Source organism: Melozone crissalis, unplaced genomic scaffold (assembly GCF_028551555.1).
Source record: "Melozone crissalis strain CALT ecotype California unplaced genomic scaffold, PUWL_Pcris_2 ptg000061l_1, whole genome shotgun sequence".
In the NCBI taxonomy this organism is placed as follows: domain Eukaryota; kingdom Metazoa; phylum Chordata; class Aves; order Passeriformes; family Passerellidae; genus Melozone; species Melozone crissalis.
Genome location: NW_026535839.1, coordinates 3,109,129 through 3,122,005, shown reverse-complemented (window position 1 = coordinate 3,122,005; position 12,877 = coordinate 3,109,129).

Here is a 12,877-nt window from a genome sequence, read left to right as displayed (position 1 = left end):
CAAATCTTTTTAAAGGCAACCAAAAAGTCACATTTCCTACTGAGCCTTATCCAGACCTGCCTGTGCTCCTTGCCTGCTGCTATTTGTTCCACAACCCAGCACCTAAAAACCAGACCCTCCTCCTTCCCCCGCCCCTTCCCAGGATCTGCTAAAAGCCACTTGCCCATGATCAATGATAAAGCCACAGCTGATATTTCGACAGAATTAACTTTAACCCCAGTAGGAAGCTCTCTGCAGTGCACATGGCCAGCTTTGCTGGAATTACTTGAGGTTTTCAGCTTTTCTTTAGGAAGGAAAATGTGAGGAAACTGTCCTGAGCTCTCTGAAGCTGATACACAAAGTTGTCTCCTCCCTGGGGAGGAGATATTGCAGATGTTCACAGCTGGGGACTAAACCACAGGTGCAAAATGTCAATTTTCTGTTTACTTGGAACACTTGCTTGTTCTAGCTGGAATTTGATGCACCGGGGTTCTTTGACAGCAGGAATTATGCTGAACTATCACATGCTTGCACTGGAGAATTTCTGGGTAGCTTGGCTGTGTCACTTGAGATAATAGAAAATGTCATTTCTACTCAGCCATCACAAGGTACCTCACAGAGTGTGCTGTGATTGCATCTTTGTCGGCATTTCTCACACTACACAGATTTCTCAAAACTATGGAATACCATTTAGGATCCATCTAACCCAGAAAAATATCAAAGTTTTAGGAGTGTCTCTTGTGAACAGATGTTCAGAAAGTGTTTTCAGATGGATAAACAAAGATAGACCAGAGGATAAATCTAATAAAAATTGTAGCTTGAACTTTGACCACGAGTGTCCAAATCAGGTGAAGAAGTGGCTGACCTGTGGCAGAGAGACTCTGCTTCCCCTAAATTCCCTCTTCCAGTGCTAAACTCCCAGTTATTTCAGTGTGGGCATTTTCTTTTTCGTTATTAGCCCTCCTTAACTCATCATCTTTGTGACTGGGTCCTCCATCCATACAAATGCAAACAGAAGAAAAAATGAGATTGAAAGTTTAGGCATGGCACTGCATCATCTCAGTTTCTTGTTGCCTCTTTCTTTCCTTGGTACCTAAAATAATTTCTTTTCAGCCCAGGATTTTAGCAGGAAAAAGACTCCTTAATTTACACTGAACAGCTTCACTTCTGTCTTATGGGGACTTTTTAAAGAAGGCTGGGTTTGCTGGAGGCAGTATTGATGTGAAACATGTTGGGCAGTTAAAGCTTTCATTTAAAAGCTTCCCAGAATTTGTCTGGAAATAATGTGGACAGCAAGAGATGTAGGGAAGGCAATAAACCACAAAATAGCTCATTTAAACAGGTGTGTTGAAAAGCTGAGGGATTTTTGTTCTGGGATTGGTGTTTAATGGAGAAAAGGGAGGTAAGTTAAAGTAAACAAAGCATGTGAAGATGTACTTATTTTAATTTCTGTTATTTATCTACTGCCTTTTCACTTATTATCACTATTTATTCCATCCGACCTTGAGAGTAAAGTGCCATAGTTGAGGAAACAGGGACTAAAAGTGGTTTTTGAGTGGATGTGGGGGCAGGAACCCCAAGAGCACCGCAGGGATCAGTCCCAGGGTCCCTGGGGGAGACCACTCAGGGCCCTTTTCTAATCACCAGGGTGCGAAAACAGTGAGATAATTCTGTAAATGCAAAATTCTGCAATCAACCAAATTAACATAAACTCCATGCCAAGCCATAATTAATGTTAATAACGAACGAGAAGGGATCTACTTGGAAATGTGAGTGCTTAATACCTCCAGAAGAGGTTAATGGCAGAGAGATATTCAGTTTTGAGGAGTTCTGGCCACAACATTCTGAATTTGAAAATGGCAGTGTGGAAGTTTTATAAAGCAGATGCTGTGTATCATATTCCTGTGGAAAAAAAATCTGCTTTTATTTAATCTCTGTCCCCTTCCAGTGGCTGAAACGGTGCCATTGCTCAACTGGTGCAGTCACTCCTGACTTGTGCTTTAACTGGGACCAGAAAAGCCTGAATTGCTGATTGCTGGCTGTTAAATATATCTGAATTTTCTCTTTCCTACAAGCTTGTGTGGTTCCAGCTTCCTCTTTCCTTCATCCCCTTCCCAATTCCCAGATTGAGCCTCTCAGGCTCTGTGGTGGGAGGTTGTTTTGAAGCCAGGCTGTGCAGCATCTCCGTGTCCTGCAATCCTTCCTTCTCATCACAAAATACCGTCATGTTGTTTTCACAGAGTGGCTGAAAATAAGACAAAAAAAAAAAAAAAAAAAAAAAACAACAAAAAAAAGGAGCTGGCAATGAGAATTGGCATAAAGATATGCTTTGAACTCTTATTGCATAAACACTGAGAGTAATCATGGCTAATGGAAGCCAGAAATTACAGCTCGGTGCAGCAGCCAAAATTTGGAGTGTGAAATTATGGTCAAAAAACCTAAACAGCCAAATAAATCCCACTCCCCCACACCCAATGACCTGGGCTGTGAGGACTAAGAGGCTGAATTTTAATCCTTGCTGTAATGATTGGTTAAAGTATTCTTGGTCATAGAAACGTGGCTCCCTATTTTAAGCCCCAGTGTGCCCCTCAGCAGCCTGGAGCTGTGAGCTTCAGAGAGCTGAACCATTCCTCCCCGTTATTATTTCATAATATTGAAGCAGAGATGCTGCAAACAGAACAGATCCACTGGCCAGGCATTTTGGTACCTTCCTGTCCATCATTTAATGGATTTAATAAATATCAATTGTAGGCTGAGGATGCCAGTCTCCATCTTCTCAATTTATGGAAAACAGAATTTGAAAGGAAGAATTTAAAGAAAACCCTGAAGAAGGGAGGTTTAGAGCTCCAAGACAGGACTTGTTGCAGTTTGGGGTGTTCTGGTGTGTAACCAACCCTTGGTCATCCCCCTGCAATAAAAAATTTCAAACCCTACCAGCAGGGCAGATAATTAGAGAATAATAAGGAACAAAGCTGTCTGCACCCAAATAAAGTTGTCAGATTGGAAGAATTTGATTTTTATTTTGATGCCTTTAACTTGATAAAGAGTGGAATTTTGTGGCTTTTGGGGCTGTGTGTGCAGGAGTCACTGCATTCCCTATGTGTGGAAATAAATATCCCACCTTGGAAAGTCAAAAATGCTCCCTGGCAGCTTGCAAGCCCCACCACAAAAGGAATGAGCAGCTCCAGGGTTGTTTGACACAGACTCCAGCAATATTCCTTTGGGAATTGAAGGGTTCACCCTGTTTGTGATGCTATGACTGTGTTTGACACACATTCCAACAATATTCCTCTGGGAATTGAAGGGTTCACTGTTTGTGATGTTATGACTGTGTTTGACACACACTCCAGCAATATTCCTTTGGGAATTAAAGGGTTCAATCTCTTTGTGATGATCTTTGTGAAAAATCCCTGTTTGACACACACTCCAGCAATATTCCTTTGGGAATTGAAGGGTTCACCCTGTTTGTGATGCTATGACTGTGTTTGGCACACACTCCAGCAATATTCCTTTGGGAATTAAAGGGTTCAATCTGTTTGTGATGCTGTGACTGTGTTTGACGCACACTCCAGCAATATTCCTTTGGGAATTAAAGGGTTCACCCTGTTTGTGATGCTGTGACTGTGTTTGACACACACTCCAGCAATATTCCTTTGGGAATTAAAGGGTTCAATCTCTTTGTGATGATCTTTGTGAAAAATCCCTGTTTGACACACACTCCAGCAATATTCCTCTGGCCATCCTGCTCCCGGCCCTTTCACAGCCAGGATGGCACAGGAAGGGAGGGATCTCTCCCCTGTTTGCTGAGCAAAGCAGCAAATTCTTTGGGTGAGGATTATTTTCAGCCTAGAACTCTTTTGTGTCTTTAAAAAGCAGCCCCAAGTGGCTGGGCTGAATTTCTAGAGGCAATGCTGTACCCAGCACTGCTGATAAATATCTGGTGATGGAAATCAGTGGGAGCAATTGGGAAACCACTTTCTGCATGTTCAGGCACTTTCTGGCTCTAAATGCATAAATTCATCTCTAATGGATGTAATATAAGGGCAGTTTTCTAGAAGACTCCAAGGTTATATTCATTTTCCACAGAGATCCAAACTCTTCAGCTTCTAGTGAGAGATATATAAACATGAGAAATGTCTCATAACAAACCAAGGATCCTTTATAAATAGAAAAATAACTTCAGCTGGGACTGCAATTGAAGGAAACAACCAGGCTGTTTCCAACAACCTTTACTAATACTAACTTAGAGCTTCTCTTTTGTACTTTTACCTTCTGCTGCTCTGGGAGCAAATAATTGTCATTGCTTTTCAAACGTTCCTGCTGCAGCTGGATTATTTTCCATGAGTTTTTCTCTCTCTGTTAAGTTGGTGGCTCAGAAGGTTCCAGATCTCAGTTTAGCACCTGCTTTCTTTGACTGTCTGCTTCTCTCCACCCTTATATCTGCAAGGTGATATTTAAATGCCCTTCGGAAGGGTGACAGACTGCACTTCACTGCCCCAAAACCAGACAGAATTTCCCTGATCCTTCTCAAATACCATGTTTTAAATGTATTTTAAATGTGTTCCTCCTCCCTCTGTCAATTGATTGCCTTTTGTGATGAATTTTTTACCCCCTGTTTCCATTTTATTTATCCGAATAGGATAAAAGCTTTTAAAGGTAACTTTCAATTCAATGACAGATAATGGCAAACTGGTTATTACAAAAATGACTTAACAGATATTGCCAATTTCTTTTTTTTTCCTTTATGTTTATCTACACAGGAAAGCTATTGCACAGCAAGGCAGAACATGAATTTAAAGCTAAGTAACTGCTTCACATTAGCTTCCCACAAGGATCCTGTCATCCTGCACACAGGTTTCACTTAATCCACAGAGTAAACTTGTGTAAATGCATCCTTGCTATGAAATGTTGTCCACATTGAGAAATAAATGCAGAAGTGCTTTCCAAGCTCCTTTCCAAGAATTTATGCACTTTCCTGGTCCCCTCTGCAGTGGTACCAGAGCACCTCTGAGTTTATTGTGTATTTATTCTATAACAGCCCTGTGTCTTTCCCAAGGCTGTGCAGAAGGGCTGGGCTGGAGGAGAGAGGTGAATTTATTTTCCCAAATCCAAAGCCGGTTTTGTCACTGCTGGGCCATCTTTTGTCTCCAGGAGCTCCTAATCCTGTCTGCTCCACCATAATTCCATTTCTCCTCGATTCAGGTGTGACTCAGCTGCACTGGTGCCTCTTGCAAGCTGAAGTTGTTATTTCCTGGCCATGTGATGTTTGTGTTAATTCATGTTCTCATTTGCATTCAGTGAAAGTAGAGGAGAAGCTCAGTGATGTGTTTTGATCCAGATTCTCGGGGTTTTGTTGTTCTTGGGTATGTAAGTCCCATGGCCTTTAAATAACTTGAGAATCTTGGTTTTTTTTTAGGAAATATTGAATAGCCTGTTTTAAATAACTTGTGTTCCCCCTGCCTGCTCCTGTCTCAGAGGAATTGCATTTGCATAGAAAGAGGATTCCTTAAATAAAGGCACAAAATGTGGTTTTTGAGCAGAAAGAATCTCAGCAGCCAGAACCATCATCAGGATTAAACACTGCCCTTCCTGCTGAACAACAAAGCCAAAACTCCACATTTTGCATTTTGCTGAACATTAGAATTAAATGGAGTTAAAATTATAATTATTACAATTTAAATTATAGATCCATTTATTCATTTGCCATAATCTAAGCAGAGAATTCCAGACCCCTTCCATCTTCCTGCCTGATATCTGATATATCAGATATATCTGATATCTTGGAGGCCTTTTCTGCTGCATTGTTCAGAGGCCTGACAACCAACAAATGGTGAAAGTTGGACATCACCAAACACTGAATTTCAAAATGCAGATGCATTTTGTTAACTCTGAAGACTCCTAATTCTTTTGGCTTCATGCAATGAAAGAGTGGATCTGAAATAATCTCTTTTATTTCAAAAGGAGGTTGCTTTGCTTTGTTTCTGTTCAGAATTGCTTCCCTGGCTTGGCTGGGATTTCCCAATTCCTGCCTTAGGGTCCATGAAGGATGTGGAGCACGTGGGTAAAGCTGCTCATTGGAGGCTGATTGTCAAGAAAAGGAAAAGATTTAATCCATCAGGAGGAATTTTCCCACAATTGTTGGCTGGTTTTTCATTTATGGTGGGTTTTGTTTGGGTTTTTGAGCTTTTTTTTTTTAGTTTTGCCCCTAAACTGTGAGTTAGCATCACATCCTTGTGTGTGGAGATCATCCTGCCTGCAGAAAAAACCACTTTAAATCCCTGGAAACTTCTCCAGCCTGAGATGTTGCTAAGAATAAGAGAAGCATTCCCTTGAAATATTGCCATTAATGTGTGGCATACATGGATGCATTTCTAGGGGGTTTTATTTCATGATTGGCTCACAAACAGCCACAACTCTGCAGCTCTCACCACCTACTGCCAGATTGGTTTGGGGTTTTGTTTGTTTGTTGTTTTTTTTTTTAAATACCTGAGGTCTCTAACTTCGTGTAATTAAAAAATCCTGACTTATTTTAGTTTCAACACCGAAAGAAGGGTTCAATCTGTTTGTGATACCATGACTGACACTGTTTCAAAGCAGATTTAGCGATAAGTTTGGTCCTGACATTTAGTTAGCGGGTGGGTGTTGTTTATTGCCTAGCAATTAGAACTTACATTAACATAATATCTCCTCAACTTCAAAAATTTCTGAGAGCTCTCCATGAACAGATTCCCAAGAGCTCTCCCCTGCTCTCTTCCCTTTGTCTTTTCACTTTCCCACCTCCACAGCCTTCCACCCACCTGCCTTTAAATGCGCTGTTTCAAATTTAGAGTTCAAGAAACTTTGTTTAAGTCTAAATCATGGGAGATATTTTCTTCTAGGGCAGAAGCAGCCCACAGCCCCTTTATTTTAAACCAAGTTAAACCAGAGATTTAATCTTTGAGAAACTTTTTATTTTCACTTTTAATATTTCTCTGTGAGCACTTCACTGTATAAATGTATGGTGAGGATGGCAGAGCCTGTTCCCTGCCTTGAAATAATCCAGGTGCAACAAGTATTTTCCTTTCCACCTGCATCCTCAGGGCTCCATTTCTCTCAGCATTTTCTCTGATGTTGGTAGCAGTTTATTATGGAGAGGGATCAACTAGATTTCTGTGGTATCTGCTTTTTATGAGATTGTCATATTAATTTTTTCATCTGAGCTAATGGGTTTTCTGCAGGAGAAAGTGAAAATAAGATGATTTGAGCTAAATGAAGGTAAAAAAATGTGAAAAATGAAACCTAATCCAAATGTATTACTTTGAAAATAGTTTTTAATTGATTTCTAACTCAAGTCTAAAGGCCCTGCTGTCCACAGCCAGACATTCACTGCTGCTCTGTCACAGGTTTCGCTCACAGAGTGGCATTAGCAAAATGGTGAGGATTTCCAGTGAAATCAGACAAAACTGAACGTTGTTCTCAGGCATTTCCCCTGTGCAAATCCAGCTGTGCACACACACTCCTAGAGCAGATTTTCACCCTTCTTTTTAAGCTTCAGCTCCATCATTTTGCTGTTAGGGAACAGCATTTGGTGACCATGTCCTGGTTTTTGTCCCAAACTCTTAGAGGGAATGTTCTCCATCAAAGGAGACACCTCCCTCCCTAGCCTGGGAGGATGTTATTATTCAATCAACCACAATTAACACCCATCAAATCAGCTTTGGGGAGATATATCCAGGATTTCTTCTCCTGGGAAGCTTCAGCTTCTCCCTGTTCTGCTGCTTTGGAATGTGATTTGGAAAATTATTTACCCAGCATGTGAATTATTTTAATTTAATTGGCCAATCCCAGTCCAGGTTTAGTCACAGGTTTTTATTATTCATTCTTGTTTTAGCCTTCTGATGAATCCTTTCTCTTTCTTTAGTATAGTTTTAGTATATAATTTTCTTTTAATAGAATATCATAATATAATAAATCAGCCTTCTAAGAATATGGAGTCAAATTCTCATCTCTTGTCCTGGGAACCACAACACCACAAAAGTCGCCCACGACCCTGGACAGCTGTAACATCTTGGATGTAATAAACTGCATTTTGTGTACAATAAACTGCATTTTGTATACAAAAAACTGCATTTTGAAGAGCTGCCTGGAGTACCCCATCCCTCATTTCAGGTCTTACAGGTGCTGCTGTTTATCTCCCAGAAAAAGGAGGAAAAAGGAGCAGTGGAATGGGCTGGAGCATCCCGGCTGCTCCCAGCACAGAGAGGGTGGGACCAGCCAGGAGCAGAGGGAAAATGGGAACATTTTTGGGGGAAATGGGAATACTGTGGGTTGGAATGCATGCAGGGTTTGTTCAGGCTCTGCTGGAAATGAGGAAAATGAGGAGATCAGTGCAGGTTTCCAGCAGCCCCAGCGCTCCCACAAAGAGCTGACAGCAGCCTTTATCCCCCTGATAACGAGCCTGACAAGTCTCTTTGCCATTTGGGCACGTTTAATTCTCGGGAGAGCTTCACATGAATAAATCATTGCCTCTTTAGTGACTATCCAGAATTAATGATAATGATCCCCCACCTTTTCCTTTTTCTTTTTTTTTTCTTTTTTTTTTTTGGCAATCATTTCTCTGGCTGTGGGCTGTGACTTGCGGCTCCTTGGAGGATGGTGACAACTGAGCAGCCCTGGAGGCTTTTGCCTGCTCCTTTTGGGATGTTCCTGCAACTTTTCCTGCCACTGAATAGCTGAACAAGTGTCTGTAATTACCAAAAAGGCCGACATTTTCAGGAAAGCATCACAGAGATTGAAGAAAAAATCCTGAATGAAGGGAAAGCCAGCTTAGCTCAAAGTCAGAACCAAAAGATGACAAAATTTTCCAGAGATTTAAAAGTAGGATTTAATTACCTTTCATATTGGGGCATTTCTTACTTCAGATTTTCATTAGCAACACATCTAGATGGGAGAAAACACTTTTGTTGAGGTATTTCCATCATAAATTGGAAATTATCAGTGTTTTCCTTGCATGTAGCCTAGTTTTGTAGCCAGACAATTTGTCTGTCCTGAGAGGCGCAAAAAAGGTTTGGGGAAAATCCCTGTATGGCATATTTGGAATATCAAATGAATGTGACCCTTCAGTCCCTGATTTTTGCTTCCATCTGATTTGAATGTGAGACTGAACCACATCACATTTTTCCTAAGTTTGTCTCTTATCCAAGATGATGTGATTTGTTGTTTGGTTTTCTTTAGCTTTGATTGGAAAATTACAGAAAGGGCTCTAGGGTATGGAAAATTTAACCTGTGACCTCACCACACTGAAAACAAAAGGAGATATTAAAAGAATCCCAAATCCCTAACTTTTAAGACATTTCTTTTGAAGGGAAATAGGAGAGTGGAGTGTTTTGTCAGCATTTTAGCATTCCCAGTGCTGGAAACAGAGTAAACTCTTAAATTCAGCCTGAGGTTCTGTGGGTCCAGAGGAGGAACTAAATTTCCCAACTGGGATAATTCTTAGAGGTACAAAGGTAAATGTTGAGAGCAGCAAAAGCTTTGTGGTTTTAGTTTCCCAGCTGTGAGTGCCACCTTTAGAAAAGCTCTGCTTGAGCAGCAGGATTAAATTAAAAGTGGTGTTTTACAGCCAGGTCTTACCAAGGAGGAAAAGGGGAATGAAGGACTTTATTAAACCTTGTGATATAAAGGTTGGTTTGATGTTATTGTTTCAGAAGTATCCAGCAAAGAGGTGAGGCAGTAAAAGCAAAATATTCAGAATAAGCACATTTATGACTGATAGAGAAGAGCTCAGTGTCAGATGTATTCCCACGGCTAAATTGGCTTGTTTGACAAATCTGAACTGAGTTTCAATGATGTAATATTTGAGTTGTAGAATCGAGCTTTACATGTAACTGTGTTGTTTTTACACTATTGCTTTTATCATTAGACTTCAGATCTTCTACTGATCTATGTCAGGAACCAAATTAACATATCTTGAAATGAATTTGCATAACCTGAAAAAAATTTGCATTCCTAATAAAATATTAACATATCCAAAAATGGATTTTAAATAGTACCACTATATTTTAAATCATTCCTGTGTATTCCTAACAAACAACTTTGATTTGCATGTCCTGACTTTGCAATGTGACACAGAACTGGTAATTGAGTGATTTGTAAATCAGCTTTTTAGCACTCTGCTGCTGCCACCTTTGTTTGTGTAGATGAGAGTTTACAGTGAAAACGGCAACCAAAAGCTTTGACTTTTGCACGCAGGAGCAGTGAAGACAAAGCCAGAATTTGCAGTGGGAAGGATGTTCCAGGAGATGCTTTATTAGACCCAGCTGAAAACCAAAGTGCAAAGCTTGGACTGATCTTTATGCATTCAAAGTGTGACCCTCAAACCCAAACCAATTCTCTCTCTCTCAGCAGATAAAATCAGAGTTACGGGATCATATAACCAGAATGGTTTGGTTTGGAAGGGACCTTAAAGATCCTCTCATTCCACCCCCTGCCATGGAGACACCTTCCCCTATCCCAGGTCCTCCAAGCCCTGTCCAACCTGGCCCTGGACACATCCAGGTATGGGATGGTGACTTTGGGCTGCCCCTTAAGAGATTTTTTCCCTGCAAACAAAAGACATTTGTATTCTGCAGCATAGGGTTTTTGCAGGATAAGTTTTTTTGCTGAAGCCTGGAGGAATTTCTAGAGAGAGCTGGGGAGCAGAGTGGTGAGACTGAGAACTCAGTAAAGGATTTGGAAATCCTCAGAACTCAGTAAAGGATTTGGATGGGGCTCTGAGCAACCTGGTCTAGTGAAAGGTGGACACTAGACACACTCTCATGGCAGTGGTGTAGGAATCAGATGGGTTTTAAGGCCTTTTCCTTTTCCTTTTCCTTTTCCTTTTCCTTTCCCTTTCCCTTTCCCTTTCCCTTTCCCTTTCCCTTTCCCTTCTCCTTTCCCTTTTTTTCCCCTATGGTAAACTGAGTGGAAATCCTGTGAGTGAGCATTGTGTGGACACCACTGACACAGAATAAATAGATGAATGACATGATGTTATTTATAGCAATTGGTGTTTTGGAGCACAATATCAGCTCTTTCTAAAGACCTTTGTTTGTCTCTGTTACATAACCCTGCTGCCCTCTCCATATGGTGGGGTTTGTGTGTGGTTAAGAGCCAATAAATCTTCCTTTGGGGATGAGTCCACAGGAAAAAAGGACAGTAGGTGCTGAGATGATAAATATGCAGTAGGTGATTCCTTGTTATTGTTGTTATTTTACTTTTTATTACTTGTTGTTATTTCTGGCATGTGTCCCTTTTGAAACTCCAGGAATGAACCCCAAAGGCTTCATTGGAAAAGATTTTTAAATCTTTTTTTTAGCACTCTGAAGTGCTGACCAGGCAGACAAGTATTGGCATCTCCAAAACCTCAGGTAAAATAGGTACAGGATGTTCAAATCAATTTCTTTCACCTAAATTTATGGTCAGAACTCAATCTCTGTTGGATCATTAATCAAAGTTTACATCAGGTTTTTCTGTTGGACTGGATCATTATATGTGTTAAATATTCATCCTTGAGCAATGCTAATTTTATTTCTGCAGCCAGGAGAGCCAAATAATTCAATCCAAATTCTCTCTGCTCAGTTTGCTGTTGGAATCAAACTCAGTTCCCTGTTCCATAAACAAAAGAAGGAAAACAAATGGAGGAGAATGACAGATTATTTTTTTTGTTTGGTTTCCTTAGATAAACACATCTTAATCAAAGGCAAGTCCACACCAGGAGAGAAAGAAGATGGAGAAAATCGTTCAAGAAATTCTACAGAACATTTAAGCCCACCACACCTTGTAAAAAAAAAAAATCTCCCACTTTATGTTATGTACCAAGATTCTCATTTTGCAAGGGATGATAAGAGTTGCCAGGTGTGTATATGGATATTCAGCATATATATATATATATTTATAAGTTCAGAACGCAGCATAGAAATTACCTGAGAAACTAGCTTTAAATTGGAAGCTGTCACTTTATTTCTCTAGCAGACAACATAATTATTCCAGAAGAACAAAGAAGCACAGAAATCCTTTACACAATGGGTGCTGATGTTAAAAAAAAAAAAAAATCAGAATTTGCAGAATGTATAAAACATAAGAAAGGTTTACACACAGAAATTGCAATTGAATACATTAAAATCAAAGACAGGCAGAGAATGAATTAATTTGTTTCAAATGATAGGATGTAGTTTAGTCAGGTTCTATAATTTAATTTTAGCAAGCGCAGTGCTTCCTAATTATCTGTATACTTGCAGATGCATAAATAAATCATGAATTTTCTTTCTTGTATTCCAAGTGTTCATACACAAAAAATACTCCAAACCCAACGTTTTGGTAACTACAGTGTAAATAAACCAGATATAAAGCAGGGGCAGCAGGTAGTAATGACTTTATGTGAGCAAAACCATTCTCATGAAGTTTTAAAGCATCTGAGGAGCAATAAATTCTTACAGTTCCTCTGGAAAGATCACTCAGTAGATGCAGGAAAATTCAAGGTGTATTTAGAGGTGCCTTTTTGCATGGTAGGGATTGTATTTAATTTTGTTGGCAATTTTTTGCATGCTAGAGAAGATAAATTCAGGATTCCCACCTGGGTGGGCATGAGGAAATCAAGAGAGGCCAGTTCAACATAAAATGTGTCAGTGCCTCTCCTCTCCTGATGCTTTCACAGTAAGGATTGGAATATATTTTTATTTCTGTTTTTTTCCTGTAGCAGCACCATGGTGGGAGAGCCATGGAGTCATGAGTCATTTTAGGGAAGAGCAAAATGTTGTTTTTGGCTTTCTGGAGCTCAACAGGAAGTTTTTTTTGAGAGATCTGAAGACACAAAAATTGTCAGAAAACATGACCAGGAAAGTCTAAATGCCTGATTCACTGGAACAGTGATGTGTAGCAT